Below are 9149 nucleotides of genomic sequence, written 5' to 3'. Positions count from 1 at the left end.
CTTGGAGGGGACCTCCATCAATTCGGCACATTTCCCGTGGCCTAGAAATCAGTCACATTATGCCACATTCAACAGTCTCTGCCACGATTGTTTACTCGCTTGAGGAGGCGTGAGAGTGTGGAAGCAGCTCAGGAGTTTACACTTAAAATATTACATTTCAGATTAGCTTATATGTCTGGTCTAGCGGTGAGCCAAAGATGGCCTCTATATATTGTTTATTTCTTCATAGCAAGTTGAAGTCTCTCAGCCCAAAATACCTGCTGGTGCCAAACTCAAATTTGTACACATCCAAATGTTTTAAAAATAACCCACGTAAGCAAAATGTTAGCCGCTTGGAGCCTGCCTGCTTTGCATGCCCAGTGAAACGGCATCTAACATCTGGTAGCCCTAAATAAGCTGCAGTTCTATTATTATAAGGAGCCTGTAATGCTGCTGTCTTTCAGAGTTCTCTGTCCCAGAGCCTTCCCATGTGTTAGGCCAGGTTGACTAGAGACACAAATCCAGGGACACAAGAGAAAGAGAGGGCTTTTTATCAAGAAGTAATTACATATCAAGCAAACATCCCAGCCCAATCCAGGTCAAGTCCATAAACCCAATACTAGTCCATAAATCCCTCTTCAGGCTCACCCAGCCACATGCAAGGATGCAGAGTGCAGGAAGACCACATGCTGGTGGGGCAAGGTTGCATGGATCCAACAGAGGTGGCCACGTTCCAGGGCCCACGCAAGTCTCAGCATGGCTATCCCCGGCAAGAGTGAAGGCAGAGGGGGCGGAAGGAGGTTCCCAGGACCCTCCTTATAAGAAGGTCACACCCACAAGGAGGCATCATCAGGCTGTGACCTGGTTGACAGGCTAGACTCCACCCCTACATTTGTATTGCTTCAAGTTGACACAAAAGTATGTAACAACTACCCCCCACTTTGCTGCGGGAACACTCAAAAAAACAAATTCACTGCTATCGAGTTGATTCTGACTCAGAGAGTCCCTATCACATTGCTTTGGGAGGACTATATAAGGTGGATGTCAGCACCCACTCCTTTCTACTTCTTTTTCAGAGTGTTTTTGTTCCCACTTTCTTTTCTGGTGCTCTGCTCCCTCTTGCCTCTGAAAGACTCTCTGCAGTGGTGACTGCTGTGGGTGACTGTGGGTAACATGTGGTCATTAATGCATCCTTGACCCTTATAAGTAGCCTGCTATGTAATGATGCTATCTCATGGTCATAGCTTTTGCCTTGATCAGCCCCAAATTCCCTTGAACCCAATACAAAATTGTCAGTGAGAAAAAAGGGGTTGTTTGGCTTTTGATCAAGAAGAGATACAAGATCCTCCCAGTTAGTAGAACAATCAGATAGCAAAACAATCCTAAATCGTCCTAATTGACCAGTGATCACACTCTGGAGCCTTTCTGCATCCATTTGATGAGGCATTGTCCTCAGTTGTGTTGCAAATTCTATTTTTTTTAAATCTCCCTGTATTTCACTTAGCCTGTCATATGACGTTCAGCCTATCCACCCGAGCTACACACTAGGTGGTTGCTAGATGTAGTAAGAACAATGGGCTGGTATAGAGAAATGGGAGGAGTACCTACTAAGGGACCAACCCACAGGTTGGTTAGTGATTGGATGTACTCTAAGACAAGAGCACATCCTCATCCAACAGGATTTCAGCAGGCAAATAAGCCAAGAAGACAAAGATATTGAACCAAGGCTGGCCTCACAAGCACAGCTCTGGAAAGCATCTTTGCAAGAACCTGGCACACCCCGGAGGCTCTGGTACTTGTGTAAATGGCTGAAGACTGCAGCATTCCAGCGCCGACCCCAAAGAGAAAAAAGAAAGCCAGATATTAGTGTGTTTCTGGAAGCACAAAAAGGAGCATGCGTTAAAGAGGGTAAGACATTGTCAATAAAATCACTTATTGATAAATTGTGAGATATAATTTAAGAGGCCCTTAGATTGGGAATAATAGACGCCTTGAAGACAAAATCCAGATTATAGTTCATTGATATATGAAAAGATTTTGGGAAAATTAGGGTCCCTGGGGGTGCAATGGTTAAGTGTTTCGCTGACAACCAGAGGGTGTTGGTCTAAACTCACTTCAGCTCAGTGAGTAGAAGATGTGAAAGTCCCCTTTTGTAAATGTGCAGCCTTGGAACTCTAGGGGGACCATTCTACTCTCACCTCTAAGTCAATTGGAGGGACGCATGGCAGCAGGTTTCATTTGGTACAGAACAGTATTTATTAAATCGTGTGTTGGGAAAGATGTTTCCCCCAAAGAGGGAAGAGGGTACATTTGAGACTCACTGCACAGTCTATCCCTTTAAGGGAATTTCTTCAAGATCTATTTGTGACTTATTTTCCTCAGGAAGATGAGAAAGGAAAAATATCAAAAGCAGCATTTGTTTATAAACTGACATAGCAAAGCAAGAAAGCAAAACAAGCATTGCAGGACTGGTCCACAATGAAGGGGACTAATAACGGTTCATTTCTAATGCCACTAAATGCTGCCCCACAAGGCAAAGGAAAGCGCTGGAACAGGGGAGAATTGGGGTCAATTTCTAACTGAGTAGCCTTAGAAGTAAAAAATAAAACCTGACAGAATATATTTCTACATTTTGATTGGACAACTCTTCTTGATATGATTGAACGATTGAATTGTATGATATGTGGACTATGTACTAATAAAACTGTGTTTCTATAAACACTCAGCCATTTGAAAACCCAAGGGAGCCAGTCCCTACTCTGACACAGATGGGTTGCCTCCACGAGCTCAAGTTGATTCGACAGCAATTGATCTCATGTACTGTTATCACTACGATTATGCTTTTCAAACCCCCTTCAGGATCAATTGCCAGTAGTTAAATGATCTCATTAACTGATCCTAGACCCTAGAAAGTCAATTTAAAATGAACATATATCTTATTATTTGATCTCCCTCTTGATCCATCACAAGGTAGTTTCAGATTTTTTAAAAAGTGAAGTGGAGATACCTGTAGACTAAGCCCCTGGAGAATCCCCCTGACCACCATCGAATAGGGGTTTGCGTAGCCTTACTATCATGCAGAATGCACTGGAAAATGGATTGTTGCAAATGCATTTAGGGTAAAATTTAGCAACCCCATCATTTTATCTCCCTTACAATTAGCTTAAATTTGTTCTAGTTTTTAATGTTTTCTTTTTACTGGAAGTTTTATCGGCTTTATTTTGTTATTGTTGACAGTGTTTGCTTTTTCTTTTGCTGTTTTCTCTATATGAAATCCAGGATAGGTAAATTTAAAGAAACTGTAACTGGCTTAATGATCTCTTGGGAATATGGCAGGGGAGGTTGGGGGGAAATGGGAAGCTAATAAGGATGAGTACAAAGTGAAGAAAATATTCTAAACTGAATGTGCTGATTGTACAACTCTTCTTGATGTGATTCAACTGCTGAATCCTATGATGTGTGAACTATATGCCATAAAACTATAACTATAGTTATAACTATAACTAAAATCTATAAAATTTTTGAAGAAATAAGCAATATAATTCAAGGCCAGTAATCAAGAGTTGATAGAGAAAATGTCATATTTGGTTATTTTATCATAGGTGGAAGAATCTGACAGTTCAAAATGACCTATCAGTAAAGCTAGGATCCTTACAGGAGAACTTTACCTGTGGGATTTTCTCGTTTCATCCACGTAATTGAGCAGGGGAGTCTAGTAGTCCATTAAGCTCGGAAATGGGCTGCTACCATTAATGTCAGCAGCTCTAATCCACCAGCTGCTTCTTGGGGAAAAGATGATGCTCTCGGCTCCTGTAAACCCTAGCCAGAGTCACCGGTGGTGAGTCAGGACTGTGTGCATGGCAGTGGGTGTGATTTGGTACTTACTTCCACAAAGAATAATTTAGTTCACATTCTTCTCTGGGGCTCACATCTAAATATGCACACAAGCTACTACATCAGTGTGTAGGGAAACTAGGGTTTCCTATCGTTACTGTGACCATGGGATTACAGCATGTGTCAAGGAAGCTGTTTTCTTAAAGGAAGCCATTGGAAAACGTTTAGCCATTTTCCTAATTAAAGATCAGTCCTGCAAATCTTAATGTGATTTTAAAAACCTGACCATAAAATCTTGCCCTCGAAAGAAAATGTGATCACGTAGGACGTGATTGCCAAAAAGATTCCCTCCCTGAGGTTTTGCACCACGTGATCCCATGGGATGAGAGCCCTGTGAAAGCCTTTCCCTCAAATCTCCCCAACTGAGTTCTTCCGCCCACCATTTTGTGTTCTCTCTAAAACCTGGGATTTCTGCTCACTTTCACTTCTAAAGGCAGGCTCATGTGGAGGATATTTACAGAATCCAGCATTAGTTACAAAAAGGAGTCATTTAAGTTCCCTGCCCTTGCCTCTCTGGCATCAGAATAAAAATATACTCGGATGTGTATCTGAAATAGTCAGCAGCACAATAGCCTTCAGTTGTCAGGATCTAAAACCAGTGTCGTGCTAACGGCACTGGATTGCCGGTAGGGTGTCTTTGGGAATGGGTTGGTTGAGATCTACCATTTGGGTCATTACATCTCCATCTTCAGAAGGCATTTGCATGCTCCCCTCCTGACCAGCTCGACACCCACATTAGCCTATTCGTAGCCCCAATACCACAAGGAAAACACTGAGCATGGCCCTGCTGAGACTGCCTCCTCCAGGGGCTTCCTTTCTTCTTGTGGCATCTTCAAAGGCAAAAAGAAGGCAACCGATCCACCGATAGCTCTATAACCCTCCCACCCATCTGCCCGTGCCCGGATGCAGAGAGTTGTTTTAAAAGAAAAACATTAAGTCAATTTAGTACCCCTTTATTATGTCTCCTATGTTTCCACATCCATGACACTGCCTCTCACCTGCCACACCAGCAACAGTAATGTGGGTACATTGTTACTATAGCTAACAGTGTCGGTGGAGTTCCTGGGTCATGCAGATGGTTACAAGCTCAGCTGCTAACTGCACTGTTCACACTTCAAGGTCACCCAGAGGTGACTCAAGAGAAAGGCCTGATGATGTGCTTCCAAAAGGCTAGGCCTTTAAAACCCTGTGGTATACACAGTGTCCCCCTGAGGTAGAGATGACTTGATAGCAACTGTTTCTTGTTTGTTTGTTTGTTCAATTTCATAGTCCCAAAAACCCTTTGAGGAGAAGGAAGATGTGCCTTGACTCTTCCCATACTTCATTTTGCTCCTCCCTACTTATTCTTCAAGTGCAATTCAATCGTGGAACTGTTTCTTGACCCTCTCCTTATTTTACCTCCTTCTCCTCAACATGCTTGGGTACACACACACACACACACACACACACACACACACACACGTGTCTAGTCTATGTCCTTCTGTGGAATGTTAAGATAAATTCTGTAATTTTTCTTCTTGACATATTTAACATAATTGTATTTATAGAATTCACTGTGTAATTGTTTCTAGTTTTTCCTTCCTCCACTAGATTGTGTGCCAGCCCATGGGCACTTCTTAATAAGCGTTTGTTGAATGAATGCTTCACTGTAAGTAACAGCTATGCTCAGAGAGCAAACCGAGGCGTAACAAAAGGAGAACAATGATGGGCCATCGGGCCATCACATCAGTCTGGCATTTAGAAAAGCTTTTAATCTAGTCTTCATTCCTTTCACAAGCCTGGTCCTTTAAATTCTAAATATCTGAAATAAGCACTGCTGATATTACCATCGCCTCAGGAATACTATTTCTCCCTGTTATTGTTTTCTATAACTGACCCAGAACATTAAAATATGTTGTCTGAGCATTTAGCCAATCATTTAGGGCACAAAGTACCATTGCAAAATGGCCCACTGAGGAGAACAAAATTTACTACCATCTTCTATTTGCCTCCCTGATCAATTGCCTGTAATGGCTATTTTGTGCTACTTTCCTTTGTTCTCTGTTGTTAATGTCTCTCTGACTCTCTAGCGGATTCTATACTCAACACAGTTTACCACCCACATATTGCCCACTGGAGGCTGTGCCTTCGTGGGTTTTTCACTCTGGGGAGGATTCAGAGACTATCATTAACTGCAGACTGGGCTCCCGACATTTTCTGAACTGCCCAGTAATGCCTCCCCTACCCCTATCCTGTCAGCCAATGTGTACACAGAAAATGGATGCAATTTATAATATTGCCCTGAGGTAAACAGAATTAGTAATCAAATCCTTGGAGGAAAAATATCCATAATAATGCTTTTCAATGCCAAATATCATGGAGTTATTAAAAAATGGTTCATACTCATTTGTCAGAAGGATTTCTGGAAGTTAAACCACATTGAACATTTTATATTTACTTAAAATGGTACTTAAAAGGTTATTTGAAACATTGTTCATAATCATGAATACACATATTCTTTCAGCTATCAAAAAACTAAGAATAATATGTATATGGATCACAAGGCCACTATAAATAGTTTTCCTCTAAATAGATAAAATAAAATTCTTCTTACTGAATAAAATGAACTATATTAAATGAATTTTGCTAAATAAAAAAACACTAAGAAATCTACAAGGAAAATGTGATTCAATAAATCCTTCTAGGTGTTTGCCAGTGGTGAAATGCAAAACTCAATCAATTCTTAAACCCTCTACACCTCAGTATCCTCATTCACAAAATGGTTATAAGAATGGTCCTAACAACTGAACCAATCCACCTACCTCAAATCATTCTTGGGGAAGATGAAGTGAATGAATGTATGAGAAGTACTTAGACCAGGGCTTGTCACAGAGCAGAGACGGTTGAGTGGTAGAAGTATTGCCTTCCAGGAGGGAGCTTTGGGTTAAACTCTTGGTTAATAGACCTCAAGAATTGCCACCACTCTACTGTTAGCAGAGGCCTGTGATTCTGAGAGGGTTTCAGCAACTTTTCCAAAGTAACATGAACTAGGAGAAAAGGAAATGCTATGGAGCAGAATACTTCAATCCCATTGTGCATGGTCATTGTCATGAGTTGGGGGCCAATTTGCCGAGGGCTAACAGCTATCCAAAATGCTGATTATAATGATTAAATGAGTCAATATTTGTGAATCACTTAGCTGGAACCTTGTGGGAGCCAAACATGTTAGCTACAATTAGTATTTACAATAATGAAGAGTTTTCAGCCTGGTGCATTAATCTTAAAGGTAAGCATACAAATATAGACTTCTTTGTGATTGCTCTGGCTGTTTTTAATGTTTCCTAATATTTCAAATATTTGAAAGCACATCTATATGAAAACAGCCATAAAGGTCAAACTCAGCATAGGACGTCTAAAAGGCTTTAAATTGATATACTGTGCTTTGGGGGTTTCTGATTCCACATTCTTCTCCTCACTCGTTGCCAAGGAGAATCCAGAAGATACATCTATATCTTCTTTCTTGAGGAAACTCAAGTGTTCAGCTCAATTGGATGCCTAGATCACATTCTGATTATTCTAAAGTGCCTATGTGGTAGCAACTACACAAATAAGTTTAGAAAACATTACAAAATATGGGAATTCCAGAACACTTAGTTGTGCTTAGTCATGCACAAAATATAATGTAGTATTAATCTGGTGTTAGCTACTTAATTGCTATTGTTAGTTGCCATCGAGTTAGCTCCAACTCACGGCACCCTATGTGGAGGCAAAATTAAATGTTGCCTGGTCTATCTCGTCCTATCTACAGCTCACTGGTGTGTTTGAGTTCCTCCTTGTGGTTATGCATCAAGATGCAGTTGTTTGAACTGAACAAAGGGATACTGTATGATTTTAAATTGAAAAAAGTTTACAGGAGGATTATATTCTTTCACCATATTTATTCAGTCTGTTTTAATCAATAATCCTTGAAACTGGATAAGAATAACATGGCCTACAGAAGACACAGCCTTGCTTGCTTAAAATAGACAACTTGGGGTGAAAATAGACAACTTGGGGTACTTACTAGTGAAGGTCAAGGACTAAACCCTTTGATAATGGTTAACTGAACATAAGAACATGAAAATCCTCCAAATTGGACATCATGATTCCTGGAGGAGAAATTAAAGTTGTCCAGGATTTCATTTGACTTGCATGGAAGAAACTGTCAAAAATTCAGACAATATATTGCATTGGGAAAATGTACTTAAAAAAAAAAGATATCCTTATTCCATGATGCTCACCTTCCTGATATGATCGCTGAAGACAAAGTGTGTGCATAAGCAAATGTGGTGAAGAAAGCAGATGGTGCCCAGCTATCAAAAGATATAGTGTCTGGGGTCTTAAAGGTTTGAAGATAAACAAGAGACCATCTAGCTGAGAAGCAACAAAGTCCACATGGAAGAAGCACAGCAACTTGTGTGATCACGAGGTGTTGATAGGATCAGGTATCAGGCATCAAAGAACAAAAAAATCATATCATTGTGAATGAGGGGGATTGCAGAGTGGAGACCCAAAGCCCATCTGTAGACAACTGGACATCGCCTTACAGAAGGGTCACGGAGAGGAGATGAGCCAGTCAGTGTGCTCTATAGCACCATTTAACCATACAACTTTCCTCTTGTTCTTTAATGTTTCCACCCCACCCCTGCCCCCACTATCATGATCCAAATTCTACCTTACAAATCCAGGTAGAGCAGAGCATGTACACTGGTACAGATAAGAGCTGGAAACACAGGGAATCCAGGACAGATAAACCCCTTAGGACCAATAATGAGAGGAGAGATACCAGGAGGGTAAAGGGAAGGTGAGGTTGAAATGGGAAACTGATCCTACATATAACCCCCTCCCTGGGGGACAGGCAACAGAAAAGTGGGTGAAGGGAAACATCGGACAGTGTAAGACATGAAAAAATAATAATAATTTATAAATTATCAAGGGTTCATGAGGAAGGGAGAGTGGGGAACGAAGGGGAAAAATGAGGAGCTGATACCAAGGGCTCAAGTAAAAAGAAAATGTTTTGAGAATGATGATGGCAACAAATGTGCAAATGTGCTTGACACAATGGATGTATGTACGGATTGTGATAAGAGTTTTATGAGGCCCTCTAAAATATTTTTTTAATCCTGAATTCTTTTTAAAAGAAAGCTTTGACATTGCTGATGGGACTGTGAATTGTATAATCATAATGGAAATCAGGGAGGCATTTTGTTAAACAAATGCAAATCCAAGTACCATATGATCCAGCAATCTCTAATGGG

This window comes from Echinops telfairi, unplaced genomic scaffold, assembly GCF_000313985.2.
Source record: "Echinops telfairi isolate 266 unplaced genomic scaffold, ASM31398v2 ScPeMD7_443;HRSCAF=831, whole genome shotgun sequence".
Classification (NCBI taxonomy): Eukaryota; Metazoa; Chordata; class Mammalia; order Afrosoricida; family Tenrecidae; genus Echinops; species Echinops telfairi.
Note: the sequence above shows the minus strand (reverse complement) of the source record.